Raw genomic sequence first — 20,868 nt, forward strand, 5'->3', positions numbered from 1 at the left:
TTTCTTTCTTTCTATCTCTCCCTTCCTTTCTTTCTTTCTTTCTTTCTTTCTTTCTTTCTTTCTTTCTTTCTTTCTTTCTTTCTTTCTTTCTTTCTTCCTTTCTTCCTTTCTTCCTTTCTTCCTTTCTTCCTTTCTTCCTTTCTGTATGCAGTGCAGGGTCTCACTATACAGATAAGATTCATAGTGATTTTCCTGTTTTCAGCCTCTCAAGTTCTGGAATTACAGTCCTGCACCACCACACCCAGTTGGGGATTGAACTCCGGTCCCTGTGTCTGCCTAAGCAGATGCTTTAATCCACTGAGCTATCTGGGGGCAGACCAAGAAGCATGGGGAGAAAAGATGGCACGTATGAGTCTGGGGATTGAACTCATATGCGCTATCTGGGGGCCCCTGTACTCTGATTTCATACCACATTCAAAATGCTTTGATATGAATGGCTTTTTGTTGTTTTCGTAAATCAACTACCCCACAGAAAATGAGGGTCTAAAACAATTTTTTAAAATTGTTTCTGAAAACTATTCCAAAAACTTGCAAAAAAAAAATGGGTCAAAGCAGTATTTATGAGAAGAACTTTAAGAAATGTGAATTATATTATTATTACTTTCAATATGTAAGCTACTTTATTTAAATATGTATGTACAGGGAGACCTTGTGCTTGCCAGGCATGCACTTATGCAATTGAGCTATCTCTCTGGCCCTGAACTAATAATAAAGGGCTCTCTGGCCTTTTATTATTTAAGTAATGTGCACTACTTGAAGTTAGAAGCTGTCAGTTGGGCTTCTAAGTCTTCAAATTGAAACAGAAAATGTCCAGTGTTTTCTTGTAACTGAGTCTTCTCCTTTGGAAAGACCTGGTTAGAATTTCTTGAGATGGTTCCTATTGGAGAGAATTAGGGTGTTCCAGGAGAAGCCAATCAGCACAGGCTGGCAGTCTGTGCCCCACCCCAAGCCCACTCTTTTCCTAAAGGGAGAGGCAGTGGCAAATCATGCCCAGTGCAACTCCCTGGAGTCCAATCTGGTGACACACGTTACTACATGTGCAATTTGTTAGTCAACATGCGTGCACTGAGACAAAAAATATGTCTGTCAAAAGATATTTTTTAAATGCAAACATATCCCATTAAAATTTCAGAGAAAAAGCTAAACTTCTTAACTCAGTAAAAATGTTTTTGCAATTGTTCAAATTAATGCAATGCTTCCAAAATTCTCATTGGAAGCCCTTGTAAATTTCCTTGCTAGCCTTGTTTGCCTCACTGCTATCTTCCCAACATGCTTAGAAGACAATGGCCTTTTAACAAGAAAAATCCTCTTGAAATTACATTTCCAAGGGGTCCTGGCCACAGCAGCAGCAAAGTATTTCACTGAATTTTGGTCTCTGTTGGGTTATTGTTAAAAGCACAAGTGACCAATGCCCAGGTTTTATGCCACAGCTACTTCAGTGATTGATTACAAATTGGATTGATGTGTGTAGTAGGACCTTTCTTGTTAGGAAATACAAGCTTTCAACACAAAAGGGCAACTGTATTTGCTGGTCAGGAATTAGAAAATAAGACCTAAAAATATAACACTGGTTCTTACTACATATCAATAAAAAGTCATGTAGCCCAACCACACCCAATATTCTGTTTTTTAAAAAATGTCTACATGTGGGTGATTCAGAGACTGAGAGGATGATTTAAGGATGGGATCAAAGTGTTCAGGATTTTCAAGGCTTATTTAAAATATGTTGGGAAACCAAAAGAGAATGTCCAAAGCAAAAAAAAAAAAAAAACAAATGATTGATTTCAAATCTGTGCTACCGCCTTTAAAAACTGCAAACTTAGCCAAAGTGCCAATAGTAGTTAGCACTATGGAATCTAATATAAGGACTTAGAGCAGTGATATTCTGCATGAAAATGTGATGTGTGAAGAGAAGGAAGAGAATAACTGGCAGCCACTTGTGACCCAGGGAAACATTATATCAAGTAGCATAAATATAAGTCAGATCATTGCACATCCATGTATAATGTAATCTGAGATTAAACATTTCACTATGCCTCTCCCATATCTTACATAAAATCCATGATATCTAGCTTCTAGAAGGCAGAGACAGCTGACATTTGTGGAGGACATACATTTTTCTAGGATTCTAAAAGTCCTTTATTACCCTATGAAGTTTTGCCACCTGCAGGGTACTCACTGATATTTGAGGGAGACAGTCCTGCAGGAAGTAAGGTGCTAAGGTGGTGACCATAGATGTTATAAACACACTCAACCCTTGGGATCGGTGGTCCCAAGATCACACTCAGCATCATTTATTTACAGTTTTAATTTGAGATAATTTTACCTTGTTGAGTAGAGAGACCATTTAAAATGGTCTTTTCTACAAGTGAATGAAGTCATTTCCCCTAGACAGCTGTCCCCAAAATACTTTTATCTTGATTTATTTGAGGAGATTAATGACTATATAACACTGTGTCTGTAAACTCTGGAGACATTTTTCAAGTTTTGTCCTTTCATCTCTGCAGAGGAATTTAAAGGGATTTCAGGTCAAAGATCTCCATTAAAAGTAAACAAACAAACAAAACAAAATAAGACCTTTCTGGAAAATGTCACCAACAATTTTAAACACCTGATCATGACTAGTATTTATTGAATGATAGGTGTCTAACAATGATTTAAAGACAGTTTGTGGGAAATTCAGCCCCTAAAATTGAAAGAAACGTGTGTTAGTTCATAGTTTTCTAGATACCAGGGGTTTTTTTTTTTAATGAGACAAATAGACAGTTGATACTAACTGACCAATGGATTATGACTTGTCTGCCAGAATATCTCTGATCAGATCGTCATTGATCAAGAAAAGAAGTGATATCAGGTATCTCATTGCGTTTTAGAAGAGCTGGGGAGAGAGAGAGACAGAGTCCCTTGCTGGTCTCTGATGGCCACAAACCCAGTAAGAGGAATGTAGAACACTTTTTGGAATGTGCACGTGCTTAACACCTGGAATGTTCTGAGAGTTATAGTCATACTTCATCAGTCATCAGAGTGCAAAGCCAAATGCTGATCTGAAGGAGACTTTGTGAGGCTGTTCTTCTGGAGCTCACAATATACCCTACTTGTCATCTCTCAGACATAAGCCTTTAATCCTTGCTTCCTAAAATTGTTTATTTTAAAATGTGAGAAAGTTTAAGGATGTCACAGCTGAACTGTAAGCTTTCTCTTTAAAGAATCGCATCCTTCAAGCCCATCTTCAGTGGAGAAGCTGGCATGGCATGTGTAGAGCAGATGGCCTTCTGCAGTGCTGGCCAGTCTGCGTGTGCAGCTGGGCTGTCTGGCACACAGGTGTCCTGATTTGGACCTCCTTGAAATTCTGACACTATGCTTTTCTCCATTGGGAAGTATGATGTGGCAACAATATTTTCCAGGGACCAAAAAAAAAAAAAAAAAAATACACTGCCCTAAGCTTGAGTCTCCTGCTAAGGTGTAACATAACATTCTTGCCCAGAGCTTTGACCATAGCTGGATGGTTTGTTTGGAGTTTGGGCCCATGTGTTAAACTTGATTTCCTCTTTTATATTGTGTATTGCTATACATGGTTTCTGTTTTCACCTCTTTGTATTTTGGGTACTTATCAGCAGGGTGAGAAAGTCTAATGGAGGGAAACAGCCCTTTGGAAATCAAACAGACAGGAAAAGCCAAAAAGTGTATTGAAGTGGGTGACCTTTCCAATCCTTGGTAAATATTGAGCAACTGCAGGCCAAAGTTTAGGCATCCTCAGTTGTTTAAAACAGGTTCACATGTGAATGAATAAAACAAGATAAATTCTTAAAGAACAAAGGATTGATTTAAAATGTGTGCTACTGCACTTAAGAACTGTACATTTAACCAACGTGATAATGCTAATTAGCAGTATGGAATCTAATACATGATAATACTAATTAGCACTATGGAATCTAATACAAGGACTTAAAGCAGTGATACTCTGCATTTAGGATGCATGGAAAAAGAAGGAAGAGAATAACTGACAGCCATTTCTGACTTTTCATAGCATTGGAAAAACTACTATGAAAGTAAGATTTCAAAATATAGGAAACAGAGAAGCAATTTCATTGCTGTCCTTTCTGCATAATCTTTTACATAATCATTTCAGTCTTACCAAACATATTTCCCAGTGCAGAGCCCAGATGTTTTGAAGTTTGATTTTTTTAAAAAGAACACAATATTTAAGAACTTTCCCATTCCTTTCTATCTTAGTAACAGCTGCTTCCAGCAACTGCTTATAATGAGTATAGCCAAGTAGGAAAAATAATAGAGGAAATGGAGGAGGGATCTTAGCCCAATGCGAAGCTTTAGGTTGCCCCCTCTCTGGTTCTTTGTCTTGAACAAAAATACAATTTAATTATAACATTTTATTAAATTCTACTCATTTTCATTCAAGCATGTCCAGCAAAATTGACTGACAATATGGATAGATGAACAGACATAATCCCTCAGCTCTACTGGGACCTAAAAATTTCTTCCTTTGAAGAAATTTTATCCTAGCATTGCTGTCACTCTAAGAGGAATCCTGTGATATTGAAGAGACATGGCAATGTACAATAACTGAATGCTTATTCCGTAGAATAAAGAACTTGATGTTGCATCTAGACTACCTTAAAAAAATCACAAAGTTAAGTATTTTGAAATACTTAATTTGGGAAAATTAAGTATTTATTGAAATACTTAATTTGGGAAAATTTGGGTGCCTAAGAATCAACTCAGGTTTACTTGGAATAAGCCATGAAAAGACTAACTGTATCATGTTTTTTTACAGGAAGGTGCTTAGTGTTTGACACTTGTAATTGCTCCTCTGTGACTGAATGGTCTCCTAGCTTTAAATATTGCTATATGCTAATGACTCCCATATTTATATCTCTAGGTAATACCTCTCTTGAACCTTATTGAGTAACAGTAAATCCAAATTCCTACTTCATGTTTCTACTAAGAATCGTTTGTTACTGTTTATATCCAAATCTCCGTCTTTTTCATGTTCCAAGTCATGGCTTTTTCACCTCACCTGATAGTAATTCTACTTTTAAATTCTCTAACAAGAACTTTGTAACTTTTCTCTTTCTCTAGCATGTTGGTTATTGGCTGAAAGACTAAGGTAGGCTCCTTAGCACTACTTCGAATTATGGCCTTAATTCACAGAAACATTCTGATAGGGGTTTGACTTCACAAGTTGCAGAAAAACAACTCATAAATTTCAATTAGTCTGAACACAAGTTATACAGAGCAGAGCAGGCTTTTCTAAGAAAATAACTTTGTATACATATAAAGTGAAAAACATTCCATTTTATACCTTGAACCTAGACTTTGAAATAACTTTGCTTTAATTGGAATGACTGGAAAAGCAAACCTAATTTGTTGTTTCTAGGTGAGGGAAGTGATATCATAAGAATAATGTTGAGATATTATTACAGCATAATTTATCATCAACCCCAGTTTTTATTGTGTGCATTGAATTTCTCTCTATTTTTCACTTCTACTGCCAACGTGACGATTAATCTATCATATTGGTGCATAGATATTTAAAGAAAATTGTCTTTTATTTCAATAACCAAAAGTGTCTTCTTTTGCTTCCATTTGAGGTTATTCTGTGGTCCCATTTATAGAAATTAGCATTTGTATCATAAGAGACATGAAAACTATAAAGTTTGTTAATTGACTCTGTGGTATTAACAAATTAATAAACAAAAGAGACATGAAAACTAGATATCAATAGTGACATAGCTCATTGAGGGGAGAGGCATTATTTTAAAAATGATACAGTAAAAACTGGGTTTCAATGTGGGAGAAAGGGTTTTGGAGCACTACTTAAGTACATTCAAAAAGTCAATTCCAAACAGATTAGTGCTTTAAATATAAGAAAACTGGTTTATTCAGTACATTGTGAGAAAGTAGAAACAGACCACTAACTGGCGATGTATGCACCACTTGTCATCCATTCAAATTTTGTGTGAGTAAGGACCCATGTTCAGACTACATAGCAAATCTCAGAAGAACGAGTGGAGAATTACCAGGAAAATAAATAATCAGTAAAAAATGAAATATGAAACAGCTCTTAATAGTTCATAAAATAAAGACTGATAAATATTTGAAGAAAGCATCAGTCATATTAGGACTGATTAGGAGCAAGGACAAGGCAAATTAAGATATCAATCTTCCAATTTATAACATTAGATTATAAAAAAATTAAGAATGTTGACAATACGAAGTGTGTGGGGGAGATGTGAATGATAATGTAGGGCTCATGGGAACAAAATCACTGCACTCTGGTGTTAATACCTTGTAATTCTGAATGTTTATAAACTTTGTAACCCGGTAATTCTCTCAAGAATATAACCCAGATAATGTTTGAGTGTGCACATCAGAATACATGACACAGACGTGCCATAACAGTGTTATTTAACTTTTTCTTACTTGAGAGATATTTTAATGAGTTTTTTTTTTTTTTTTTGTAGTGAGCCATTGTATATCAGATTTTTTTGTGTTCACTTCTAGCTATAGCTAATTGGTTTATCTCGATGCTGCATGATGCTCCACAGTGTAACTCTACCATAACTCCCAGAGACATTCTGTTAGTGAGTGTTCCGGTTGCTAAAGCTACATGATACGGAGGATAGTGTTAATATGGAGAGAGTCAAGGGAGTTCAGGTAAGCAGGATTTACTAAGTAGGCAAGTTATTGGTACTTTTATAGTTCCTGGGGTAGATGGTGAGGTTTAAATTGTGTTTCATAACCTAAAAACTATCTAAATATATTTTCATATATCTAAAAAATTAAAAAGCCATACAAAAGAAAGAGCTGAGAATCTTGGGCCAATTTGAAGATCTCTATTCAAGCAGGATAACTGTAGATAAAAACTGAGAAGCAAGGATCTCTGCATACATACTTTAAAAATATTACCTTTTAAAATTAATTTCAGAGTCTACATGTTGAAAAATAACATGATAAAGACTATTGGAGAGAGGAGTGCTAAAAACTTGGACTTTAAAGATTGTAGCTGAAGCTATTGTTCGTTTCGGCCCTGAGCAGGGACAATTCCTTTTCCACTCGCCCGCAGTCTCACCCTCAAGAGTAGTCCCCTGATAGAGGAGCCTGATATTCCTGTTTCACCACCACCTCTGAAAATATCCTATTAGGAATATCTTTTACTTATCTTGGAACCAACTTTGTTTTAGCATTCATGACTTCCAGGAACAGCCCCTTCAGTGAAGCCTGTGTCCATCCCCTTGTAGCTAATAGGAAACTGTATAAACATGAAATTGCTTAGAATGATCGAGGAGAAAAATGAAGTTGCAGTTCAGGGGTAGAGAGTAATTTGAAGTTCTCAGCACTGAAAGCAACACAAATGCTAGTGAAATCTCTTTTCATGCTGTTTGCAAGATATTGCTGAATTGTTCTCCTGCAAATGTTAGTATTCAATCTATTTGCTCCTTGGATGATACTACTTAAATTATAGTTAACTATCTTTCAAGTCCATGTTTAAAGTGTCCCTTCAATGACGCTATATTCATGGGATGTGAGAATTTTCAGCAGCTTAGCTCTGGATATATTTTTCTTGCTTCCTCTGAGCAGTGCAGTTAAAATGACATTTGTTGTTTGACTGGTAAGTTACATCTGTTACCAACTTCTGATTACAAAGATGACAAAGGTAGGTTCTGTGCCCCCTCAAGAGCAGATTTCTAATTTTTTGAGATAAAAGTTGCCTTACGCCAGTGATTCTTGAAGTTTGACCAAAGACTCTTGGGTGCCGGGGATCTTTTCAGGAAGTCCAGAAGGTCAAGACCCTTTTCTGTAGTAGCACGAAGACGTCAGCTGCTTTTTTCACTGTGTGAAATTTATACCGACAGTGCAGAACTATGATGGGTAAAATTGCTGGTGCCTTAGCAGAAATCGCGTGAATCGCACATGCATTCTGTACGTTGTAGTCTTCAACAATAAAATATTTGCACGTAATGAAGTTTTACACACACACACACACACACACACACCCCACATCTTACCTTTAAGAGCATACTGGATGATAAGAAAAAGTTAATTCTATTACCTGACTTGACTACACATCTTTTAATGTCCTGCCTGATACGTGGGGAGTGTGTGTGAAGGACCTTTGCTTTCACTGTGTACCAAAACGCGGCTCTGCAGGGCGGGGCCAGGGAGATGACCTCAGTGCTTTTTTCAGTAAAATCATTTTTAAACTAAAAGGATGACCGATAAGCTATGGTTATCCAGACTGAGGAACACAGCAGGAATCTTCTCAGAAATGAACAAAATGAATCTGCTGCTTCAAAGTAAATAACTCGCAAAAGATTTGCCTTGATAGGATTTGAGTTTTCGAGATCTACACGATTCCACAGCACTCCACGAAGCCGCATTTTCTAACTGATCAGGGGATGACAATGGAAAATTGTAGTGCACAGGAAATGGAAAGATTTTATTTTCACACCATAGAAAAGCATCAGGATTTCAGATTCCACATTGAGACAAGCCTTCAAGAAAAAAACTCTGTGAAGTTTTGATGTAGCTACCAAAGGTGATTATTCATAATAATATAAAAAGCAATTAAAATTCTCCTGCTCTTTTAAATTACATATCCATAGGAGGCCTGATTTTCTAATTCTATTTCGACCCAAACATTACATCACCAAAGTGAATGCCGAAGCAGGTAAACGGTACCCAGCTGCCTGCTATTAAATCAGACATCGAAGAGGTTTTCAAAAATGTCAACTAATTCCATGTTCTTCAATATAGTTTGGCTATGAAAGTTTTCCATAAATTTTGTTATTCATGTTAATATGTAGTGGGCTTAATGTTGTTTTTAAATGAATGAATGCAGAAGTATAATTCTTTAGTTTGAGCTTCTAATACAATAAGTATGGATAAATACATTTTCTGCAAATTCTTGTGTTTCCTTTTGCAGCAGTTAGAAGCAAAGTAAATATAAACATTTAGGAATTTCAAAACTTAATTCAAGTATAAAGAATACACTCAGTTTTGATCTGTTTTTCTGAGTTTGATGTTCTACCTTCTGATTCATAGTGTATCTTTTTTATTAAGTTTGGACCCCACATTTCTCCTCTAAGTCAATATTTACTAAGAAACTACTAAATGACAAATATTGTCCTAGTAGTACAAATACAGACACTAGACAAATGGTTTCTCTTAGAGGGGAATGCTTAATATTAGGTTGAGTTTACCTTTATACACATACAAGGTTGCATAAAACCATCAGTGTGTACTTAGTAAGCTATTTCAATTTAGAACACAGGAATGAAATTATTTATTTCTATTGCTTAATGGATTTTATAGTTAGCTTTATATGTAAACATTAAAGGAAATCACTGGGCCTTTTATAATGTTAAGTTGACAGGGGCTTTAACCAAGAATCTTGCTTGTAAGTTAACTGAGTACAGATACAGTGTATTGTGACTGTTGCTACCTCTCAGGAAAGCATTCTACTTACTGGTAAGTAAATCAAATTATTTAAAGAAAAGTGAAAAGGCCACAATTTTTTTTTAAGTGTAAAAAGGAGCTCACTTAAGGCTATAAAGTGAGGGCAGACTTCACAGATGGCAAAAATGCTTTGGTTTCTCTGGAGGAAAATAAATTCTTTTGAAATACAAATTTGAGGAATTGAGGAAGTCACCTGGGGCCAAGTTCTTATCCTCTGTAATTTGAGGAGAATTCCCACAGAATTGCCCAGACTGAAAAGCTAGTTAGCAAGTACTCATTTAAAGGAAAATCTCTGCTAGCCAAGAAGCTTAAAAATTGCTTTTTGCATAACAAAATGCCTAATTCCACTTTGATACCGATTCAAGAATGTCCTTTCCAATGCTGTATCAAGGCGAGGACTCATGTATTTCATTAAAGTGACTTACTTGAAAAATATTGCTGTCCCTTTGCCCTCCCCCAGCTGCAAGCTCCCTTGTTGACTTATGATTTCATAAATTTATTCTGAAATAAAATTTCATTTTTCCTTTGCTCTGCCCTTTCCAGCTGCAAACTTCTACCCAGATTTGTGCAATAATTAATACATGTGTTTAAAATAACAGCACATCTTTCTCTCTCTACTCTCCCAGCTGCCGATTCTTAGCCCTTTTGTGTGTGCATTTTAGATTTTTGTTTGTAATAATATTTCAAAAACACCAAAGAAGAAAGCATTCAGATTCTGTGATCCCTCATTCCAAGCCCACATCACTGTGCCAACTCCTGCAGTTCTAATAGCTGCCAGCAGAGATTGGCACAGGCCTTCCACAGTTGATAGTACTTTTTGAGAAAGGATGGGTGCTGGGATTGAAGCCATGGCCTGGTGTATACTAGGCAAGGCTGTACCCCTGAGCCACAGCCCCCTCCCTTTGCAACATCACTTCTGAATTCCACTCTTCTTATTTTATTTTTCAATACTTCCGATCTCAAAACCTTACCAAATAAGTACTAGCTAAAGAAAGGGCATTTTATAATTTTCTGGTATTGAATTAAAGGTAATTATTTTTAATACTTAAAGAGGATAGGATAGTCAGCTTTCTGAAATTATCCTTCAGCCATGATTTCTTCATTTAATAAATATTGTCTAAGTGTAAAGGGATCACATATGTTAAGATGATATGCTTAGTTCTATTAGGATAATTCTTAATATTCATGCTTGGTTTTGCTTATCAGATTTCCAAACAGAAAATTCCTTGTTTTCTGGCAGTTTATGAAAAGGCACTGCAAGTAATCAAACATCCCTGATAGCAGGATGAAGATTAACATTCTGTTGGATTACCCAGTCTTGATTGCTTCCCAGCCCTTTGGCTAAGATCAAGTATAGTACCCAGTCTTGATTATATTCACTTTTCATCTTTCTACATACTTTTGAAAATTATGGATTTGTAAAAACAACAAAACTAGGAAAATCTGTTATTACTACAACTAATGTGATTTTACTTGACATTATTAGCTTAGACCATCAAACAGTAAAAACTTGGAAACAAGTGTAAACCTAATCAGATGTTGAATAAGTCATTTCATACCCAGAGAAAGTTGGGTCTGGATGTCAGCTTAAGGTGTCTTTGAGTGCGGAGACCTCATAGGACTAGAAGTCCTGACACTGTGATCTTCCACATATGGGTGGGGTGAACTTCAAAATTGCAAATCTAATGGTGTTTGCCTGCTTTAAGATGAATCTTCCCCATTTTACTGCAAGTTACAATTCTATAATTATTATTTATCATGTTGGTTTTTGTTTTCCCACCTAAATGCTATTGGGATAACTCATGTTCATCAAAAGTCTTCAACCCTACATTACTTATTCTACAAAGTCTTTTTAAACTTCTCAACACAAAACAAGATTCCCTTGTAGGTGTTCCAATAGCACCTTTTATTTGCTTTCTATAACTATTACTATGAAGAATAATCTTGGCCAGTATTGTTATTCTATTCTATTCCATCCCATCCCACCCTGCCCCATCCTACCCTGCCCCACCATACCCTGCTCTATGTTACCCTACCCTGTCCGCCCCTGTCATGCCCTGCTGTACCCTACCTTACCCAACTTACCCTATCCTACCCTACCCTACCCTACCCTACCCTACCCTACCCTACCCTACCCTACTCTACCCAATCTTATCGTATCCTATCCTATCTTATCCTATCTTGTCCTATCCTACAAATCATATCATTTTTACCACTGCATGCTCGATGTCTAGCCCCATAACAGGTACAGAGTAGATGTATGGTAAATATTACTTAAGTAAACTAATGAATGACTAGTGACATCTAAATCTTTGTTTTCTTAACTTTGTGTTTTTTATTTTTAAATTAAAAAAAAATTTAATGTATTTGGTTGTTGCAGGGTCTCACTATGCAGTTCAGACTCGTGGTAACCCTCCTGCTTTTCAGCCTTCCTGGTGCTGGGATTACAGGTGTGTGCCATTATGTCCAGACTCTGGGCTGTAGTGGCATGTGGTGCCAGGGATCAAACCCTATCCCTATGCTTGCCTAAACTTGCCTAAGCAGACACTTAAGTCCACTGAGCTATCTTGCCAGCCCTCTTAACTTTGATATAAGGTTCAAAGTTTGTTTTTACTTATTTCTCTCACTTAGGTTTTAGTGATGGTCATTAGAGATTACATTTCTCATGGCCTTGGTGCTTTAGCTAAGTGAGGACCTAACTAGTAGAAAGCTTTTAAGTTGAATCAAACACAATTTTTCTAGGAAAGGAGGTGAGGAGATGATGTAGGATTTAATTTGGGGAAGTTTTGTGTTAATTGATACTTTTCTAAAGAATCATTACTTATGTACAACAATGAACAATGGCAATCACCTCCCGCCACTTACTAGAAACCCTAGTAATATCAGATATATCATTGTATGTAGGGCCTCTCACACAGCACAGCTTTCTGCACTTGTATATGTACCACTTCCTAAACTTAGCCACACAACAGAAGGACCCAATGCCTAGGCCACCTTCACTTATTAAATCAAGCCTTTTGGTGTAAGATCCAGATGTTTTTAATTTTTTAAAAACTTTTAAGTGATTTTATTGTGCAGCCCCACTGAGGTCCACTGCACTGGACAATGAAAACAGAACAGCAGCTTTGGAGTTACATTCCAATCCATGATGGTGTCATCCAAAGACAGCAGTCTCTGGATTAGAAAGCACCTCTCCTGGTGAGCTGCAACACTAGCACACCTAAGTATCTGATTTCTTCTCAAACCGTTTCCTATTTCATAGGGTTATGACTTTAAAAATATAGTTAAACAGAACCTATTTTCTTATTGCAGTCTTTCTTAAACCATAATATGAAAAACTTTCAAGTCTCATCATTGTGTAAAGGAAGCCTACAGCCTCTATGATGCCTGCATCTGGACTCAGAGGTGGCATAAAAATGTGACTGAACCTCCTTTCATGCACAAATTTTAAAGTCTACATTGCCAAATCACCCATTTAAAAAAAAAATCTAGGGTCTTCTTCATTAAAAAAAAAATTAATCAATCTAAGAAAAGTTACTGTGGTAATTATTCTTTGAAAGTAACTGTTCCCATATGTTTTGCTTATTACTTATAAATATATGAAGTTCTATTTAAAAATATTTTCTACTTAGATAATCTAAAATATTGTTCTTTGGAATGTTTACTCAGCATATCAATATTTGATATAACTGTCATGTTAATATCCCTATTTCATCTCACTGTTCCCCTCCAAAATATAAGGGGTGATAGGAAATATATGATTAATATTTAATTTAAAATTAGTACAATAAAGGTACATTGTACCTTGCTTTGAACATATTTTGAACACATTTATCCCATCATTCCTGACACCTTCTGCTGAAGCAGCCCTGGAATCCTCTTACCTGTTTCTGAGGTATGATAAAAATATGGCGAATGTTGTTGCCAAGTACCACTCAAGCGAAAGGCAGACCTGCAAAAACACTTCAATATGTCCTCATCTATCTTATTCTCTAAAGTAAAAATGACCATGAAAGGTCAATATTTTGAGCCCATTCAGGTAACAGAAGCAGCTGGGCCAGTATAGCTAAACTCGTGAGAAGACTTCCAGAACTGCTTCAGAAATGTCAAGAATGATGGGACAAATGTGTGTTAATTATGAAGGGATGTTCTATAATCAGGATAAGCTAAGGTTTCATTTCAGTTAGCTCATAGGGGTTGTCCTTACCAACCAAAACGTAAGACCAAGATCTTGACTCTTATTTAATGGTCGCACATTTCCTTCACTTTCATTTGATTTGCTCTGTATGAAAGCAGGGCCCAAGGCAGAGATACTCAGCTGCTGAACACAGTCATCTTTTGCTTGCATGGGATTGAGAAGTGTGCAGTGTGGGAGTGTCTGTATTACTTTTGTTGCTGAGACAAAATATCCAGCAATCAAAATTAAGGAAGGAAAGGTTTACTTAGCTCATAGTTAGTGGAGGTTTCAGGCCATACTTTACTGGCTCCAAGACAGTGTGGCACATAGCAGAGGGCAGCAGTTCAGCAAACAGCAAAGGGAAGGGCAGCAACTGAGGCAGCTAGCAAAACTCTCTCCCCTCCTTACATTTGTATGCAGTTTGTCTGCCCCAGGGAAGGGATAGCCTCACACCCCAAATCCCAGCATTAGATCAAGAATCAATCACGAACTCTAGAAGCCACCCCATGACTGCATGAACAGTTCATTTTGGGGTAACAGCTAGACACAAACCATAGCAGGGAGATAGGGGATTGAGCAGAAAATACCAAGAAAACCATCTGAACTCCAGTCAGACATAGAATTCAACACTTGGTCTATCTGTGCGGTTCATCTGATCTTGGAGTCCCATGAGACTTCAACCAGATCCTAGAAATTCCACCGAAACATACCTTCTTGGTACCAAAGAAGTGTTTCCTGAAAAATTCTTTTCTTCTTTTTGCTTGTCTTCTTTTTATACTCAGCATGGAAAAGGGTCTGAGACCAGGGAGGGCTTCTTCCCTGGATTAGTTAAGTACACAGAGAAAGGGATTGCTTTTGAACATATCCTGGAGATGCTGAAATTCTTCCTTCTGAATCGGACTACTCACATTACCAGATTTATGTATAAAAACAAGATTATAATTATCAACACAGAAAAACTATTAATTTTGAAATCATTTTAATGTAAGTTCTAAGTCATAATGTTCTAGCTCTTTGACTTTCATTTCCAATGTTTACTTCTGGTTCTGGCCCTGTCACTACCTGTAATGACATAGTTTTTATTTTCTACATTTTCTGCAATATTGGTCTCTGATGTCATGAGAGATTTATATCATAATGTGTGTTCTTAAATTTAAATTTCCTGTGGCATTACAATTCTAATTTTTTGTATAACTAGGCCATTCCAGGGCCTGTATCCTTCACTGAGAAGTTTCTGCAGTGACTTGGTTTGCTGTTGTTAGAGTTGGGAAATCACTGCTCTAGAGAGAAAGTGCTTATTAGATTAGGCTGAACACCTTCTAATCAGGGTAGCTTAACCTGTGAGAAAAAAAAGACTTTAAGGCATTCTTCTGATAATTGTGTGATCATACTATAGTTATCTTATATTGACTATATGAATCTATTAGAATCTAAAAAGCAAGATAATATAAAACATCTTACTTGGGCTGGGGAAATGGCTCAGTGGAATAAGTGCTTCCCTGGCAAGCACAAGGGCCTGAGTTCAATCCCTGGTTCAAAAAAACAAAAAACATCTTACTTGATCTCCCTATTTACCTATTTGAAAATATTCATTTCTTTAATTACAAGTTCAAAACAATAATGAAAATGGGATTTAAGAAATCCATTAAGGAATTAAGAATGCGGTATACATCAAACATCAACTCAGGAAGAAAGGACACGATGATGTTGGAACCAGAAAAGTATCTCATTTATTTAGGGGGAACTATGTTAAAAGCCTCTGTACTGAAGAAACAGAGGTAAGCCTTTTTGCTTTTTCACATTTTTTGACTTTCTGGGTTTTTTGTTTGTTTTCTATTGCTGCTGTAATAAATTACCACAAATTCAGTAACTTATATCAAAACAAATTATCTCATAATTTTATGGGTCAGGGTTTGAACTGGTCTCTCTTCAGAGCCAGCCACAGGACATTTGAACCCTCTTCAAATGTGTCTCTCTCCACCCCCCCCCCTTCTTAGTGATGTCTCCTTTTGACCTTAGCTCTCTCTGGACACTGTTCCAGTTTTATTCACTTCCATGTTTGGGCTTGATTGGGCTCATGTAATCATTCTAGAGTAGTCTGTCTCCCCATGGAAAGGCTTTAACCCATTCACCACTGGAAAGTCACTTTTGCCTTATAAGGTAACACATTTGTAGGGCTCAGGAATTGTGACATAATCATCTTTGGAGGTCATTGTCCTGCCTCTTATAAAGTGTGTGACTTTTAGACAGTCTCTTTACAGGACTTTCTTTAATTTTATTGAATTACAAAGTTTATAATGAGGTAAATTTTAAAACTTTATTAACAAGATTCTTTTTGTTGTTGTTGTTACTGCATCTATAGTTAATTAAGATGATTAGTATAAATACAGGAAGAATAGATTTTACAACTTTTTTTTAATGTATTTGGTATAGGGTCTCACTATGAAGCTCAGACTTGTCGTGATCCTCCTGTTTCAGTCTCCCTAGCACTGGGATTACAAGTATGCATCACCACGCCTGGTCTCAGTGACTGGCTCAGCGTGCCTAGGGGTGGGGTGGGTATGGCATTTGCTGCCGGGGATCGAAACTTGGTCTCTGTGCTTGCCTAAGCAGGCACTTAGTTTGCTGAGCTATCTCACCGGGCCACAACTCCTTAATGGAAATTCTAAATCACCCTTAAAGATGTCTCAGACATCCTGTGAATCCTAGCATAAGTTTATTAATAATAACCAACAGTCATGTTTTGGTTTGCTATTGGAATAGTTACTTGTATTGTGAACCAGAAGCACTGTTCCATAGATGACAAAAGTTTGTGTCTCTAAACACCTAAAGTAGAATGAGGTAAGATGCTCACAGGCCAAGAAGAACTTTGAAGCAGAAACTGAAAAATGCAATAGCATAAGCACCCTCCCCAAATTACATGCTGGAATTGTGGACTAAATTTATATTGTTTCCTCTCTTGAATTCTGTATTACTTATCCAGACCCCCTTCCTCTCGCCCTCCCTCCTCTTTCACATAATTCTGTGAACATAAGTGATGTTGATCCATATTGCTTCACTAATCCTAATTTTTACCATCTCTCATGACAGCATTAAATAAAAGAAGTAAGGAATATGAATTCTACCCTGATGATTTTTTGCCCATCTAGTTATTTTAGAATGCAAGATTTCCATTCCATAACTTCTAAAAGAGTGCTTCTCACATTTTAATATGGCTGTGATTTAATTTGGAATCTTGTAAGACTGCAAATTCTGATTTTGAAGGTCTGAGGTGCAGCTTAATATTTCAAAATTTAATAAGGTCTCAGGTGATGTGCCAATGTCAGACTCAGTCATGAATCAGGTTTGTTTTACCCCATGGACCATGAGCTGTTGACATGGTAACCCCTGCTCAGTAAGAAAGGAATCTGCAGGCTCTGGGATTTGGTGCATATGCTTGGCCACACTAGAGCCTGAACTCTCCAAATCAAAACCGCGCTAAGGCAGAACTTAAGGGCAGTGGTTCTGAGCTTTGGTTGGGCCATGGTGCAATGGAGATGTCGTGGTTGGTGGGACCTCCCACTGAGACCCTGTTGCCTCTCTGGTCAGTTAAGGGTCGGTGGACCTGGGAGGCAGTGGTCTCTTCAGGGGTGTCAGGGGAGGGGAGCATGAGCATGGCGTTAGGGGCCTAGAGGGGGTGAAGCCAGGAGAAACTCTGGTGGCTGCAGAGTGCTGAGGTGCTCCTCAGTCATCTCATCTGGACATGGTGTGAAAGAATTGGGCTTCTAGAGGCTGGTTCCCTTGGAGTGTCCCTCAAGATAGCTGGTACACACTGAAAGAGTGGCCTGTAAGATGAAGACAGGCTTCTACAAGCCAAAGGCCCCCAAAGTTGTTAGCAAAGCACCAGATACTAGGGGAGAGGCCTGGAACAGATTCTCCTTCCACTCCCTCAGAGACAATCCTGCCACTGCTTTCTGATGAAGCCTGTACTAGTGACTCACGCTAAGGAGATGAAGTTTGAAGAGGACTCTCACCTTTGGTGTGCTCATAATGCTGCTGTAGGTGCCAGGAATCAGGCACTGTCACACATCTATGGAATGTGATTACTTGCCTGATGCTATCCTCAGCACTCGGTGTATGTTAGCAAACTTAATCCACATAGAAGTTCTGAAAGATGAGCAATAGTCTCATTTTACAGAAGAGGAAGTACAAATAAGAAAAGCCAAGTGATTTGTCCAAGATCCTGTACTTCTTAAGAGAGGAACCTGGGTTTAAAGGGGTCCACAACATTTCAGGGCCTGCACTGCGAACTACTGTGTGATGCTAATTACTTTGACAGTAAATAGACCTAGAATTCCAGTTGCACTGAATATTAGCATGAATTTTATTTAATTTTTTAATATTATTAGGCTATTCCAAATTTGCTTTTGATTCATTTTTTCACTGACTAGCATTTTTTGCCTCCCCCGACAACCACACAGCCCATAAAGCAGAAGCATGTGAAGCCCTCCAGCAGATAAACATTTTCCATTCACATTTTGAAGCAAATGTAAAAGCCAAATGAAAAAACCCTAATGGCAAACACTGTAATGCCATTCCTTCATAAAAATAAATTTTTAGCAAAAAAGGTCTTTCATTTGGAAATTAGATCCAGCTTTGACTGGAAAAAAGCAAGTCAACAACAGAGACAGCTAGCAGGCCCACTAACTACACAGCCACACTGTGAGACTTAAGAGTTCAGCAATACTAAGATGTAGACCTAAAAGATTGGGGCAGCTTGTTTGGATCGTTACGCACGTAAAATCAGGCACTGTGAAGGCGCAGTCTTGCAGCTAACCCAGAATGATATAATTCAGGACAGATTTTTTTTCTCTAACACATGGTTTTGAAATTGAAGATTTCTTTTCTTTGAAGGAAGATGGAAAAGTCATTATGAACCAAGTGCAAAAAATTAAGTTCAGAGTAAGATTTTCATGGAATGTAACATTTCACTTCCTGCGTAGCTTTGATTGGGCAAATGTATTTCTTGCTGGAGACAAGCGAATTCTTTGAGCTTGAGGTACCAAGGTAGTTAGTGGTCAGATGAATGTAATGCAGTGATAAAATGCTTATCTAGCAAAGGACAATGATTTAGTTGTGTTGTGAATTTAATATGTTTGTTTCCTAATTATCCTAGAAATAGCCTTTAAGGCATTGTGCATGGCTGCTCTTATGGAAAACAATTCGCTTTACATTCTTTGAGGTTGAAACATAAATTTTCATTCCTCTGTATATACAACATGCTGTCTTCTCTGAGGAAGAGAAATCCCAAATGATGCAAGAGATGGTGAGCCTCGTCACCACCCTCTGGGACTTGAGAACTTGCCATCTGGGATGTCAGGTGAGAAATAGAGAATTCACTTTACTGAGTACCTGCCTTGCCACTTTGGAGTTAAGAGCTTTAAATATATCTTTACCCCCACAACCGTCAGTACTTCTTTGATTCAAACACTATTTCTTTGCTTCTTAATCGTGAGAGAGTAAGAATATCATTGTAAGCCTTAAAATCTTTGCTTAGAAAAATCTCAAGCAGGGGAAGGGATGTAGGGTTAGCAAACCCTTATCAGTTTCTTGGGGACGGTCTACCAAACAGCCACTAACTACCTGGCTTTAAAGCTACAGAAATGCGTTTTTGCCAGGATGTGGCAAAAAGGTGGAAATCAAGGTGCAAGCAGAGCTGGGATCACCCTGGAAACCCCAGGGAGGACTCCCTACTCATCTCTGTGCCACTCTCCAGCCAAGCAGTGCCTGGATTCACGCATTCTTTCCTGTCCTGTAGACTCACGATGCTGAAGAGTAATAATGCCTGGTCTCACTGGGGCTTTATGCTTCAAAGCTGAGAATAAGTGTAAGTGTATGAGTGTGTGTGTGTGTGTGTGTGTGTGTGCGCACGCGCGTGTGTATGTATCTTTAGAGCCAGTTATAGTAACTACACCTCAAGTAGTTGTGGAGTTGAAAATATTTGCCTTAATTTTCAGGGGGTTTGAAGGCAGTGAGGTCTATTCTTCCCAGCTGTGTGGCCAGGGACCAGCGGCAATTCAACTTTCAGTTTCTTCCCCTGTGAAATGGAGACAGTAAACCTCGCGTGAGAATTTCGAGAAGATGCATGGAGTCTGAGGTCATCTCTGGCACAGAACAGACCATGGGAACGGGTTCCCTTTCTTTGTTTTCTGGGCTGTGTGGGTACACTGCATTTCAGAAGGGTCAGGACTCAGGAATATGGTGGAGGGTGCCTTTGCTTCACACATGGAATAGGAAAAACAGTGAAACAGAAAAAGATTAGCATACAACAGACCAGCAAGATGGGGAATAGCTCCCAAATGTTCGTGAGGAATTGAGGTGTGCGGTGTAAATTGGCATTCTGCTTGTTGAGCCCAAGCCACCTCTGAGTCATGGCTCAGGTGCTAATGTTACAAAATTGACGGTACTTGAAATTGTTAAACTGGAAGACCCATGATTGCTTTGTCCAGCGTTCTTTACTCTAACAGAAATAAGTGCTATGTGGTAGATGAATTTAACAGAAACATGGTGATTCAATCTCAAGTCATTCACAGCATTTCAAAACTATTAACTGTGGCTTTTCAGGAAAAAGAATCCATGCTAATAGCAAAAATTCTTACTAACCAAGCAGGACTAATCTCTTTAAAAGTGAAAGTTTATTAAGATTTATAGGAAACCTTAAGTCCAATAGTTTTAGTGGGGCTTCTTATCTCAGGTTATTCATAACTCTGAGCATTGTTTTAAATATTTTGACCTGATGCTGTTTATGCTTCTATTTTATCACCCACCTACACACTTTCCTCCAATTATGTGTGCTCTTATCGCCTTTTTCTCTATTGATGCTCACAATATATATTTCATTATCGTCTGTATTTATTTTCCTAGTGATAAGATCTCAAGCAATCTCTTGCCACAGTCATGGTACTTTCTGCCACAATCATTTGGAGAACTAAAAATCTTAACCAATTTTAAACACTTCAATTTGTACTTAAAGTTTACCTTATATGTAAGTCTATGGGATATGCAAAGTTAAAAAGATGAAAAAGTTACAAGTTTGACTTGGCTTTTCTTATATGAGCTGTGTGTTATTATGTAGCCTTATCTTCTCCAATGAAAGAAACAAAAATTGATTTAGGAACATTTTACTTAGTACAAATATATGCATATCTGTGTATACCTACATTTATATATATATA

General features: G+C 37.6%; 1 protein-coding gene across 1 annotated transcript in view; it reads left to right on the forward strand.

Moving 5' to 3' along the window:
- The window catches only part of Dkk2 (dickkopf WNT signaling pathway inhibitor 2), a 95,439-nt gene that overhangs the window by 12,550 nt on the left and 62,021 nt on the right, over positions 1–20,868 (forward strand). The window lies entirely within an intron of this gene.

This window comes from Octodon degus, unplaced genomic scaffold (assembly GCF_000260255.1).
Source record: "Octodon degus isolate 3935 unplaced genomic scaffold, OctDeg1.0 scaffold00016, whole genome shotgun sequence".
Taxonomy (NCBI): Eukaryota; Metazoa; Chordata; class Mammalia; order Rodentia; family Octodontidae; genus Octodon; species Octodon degus.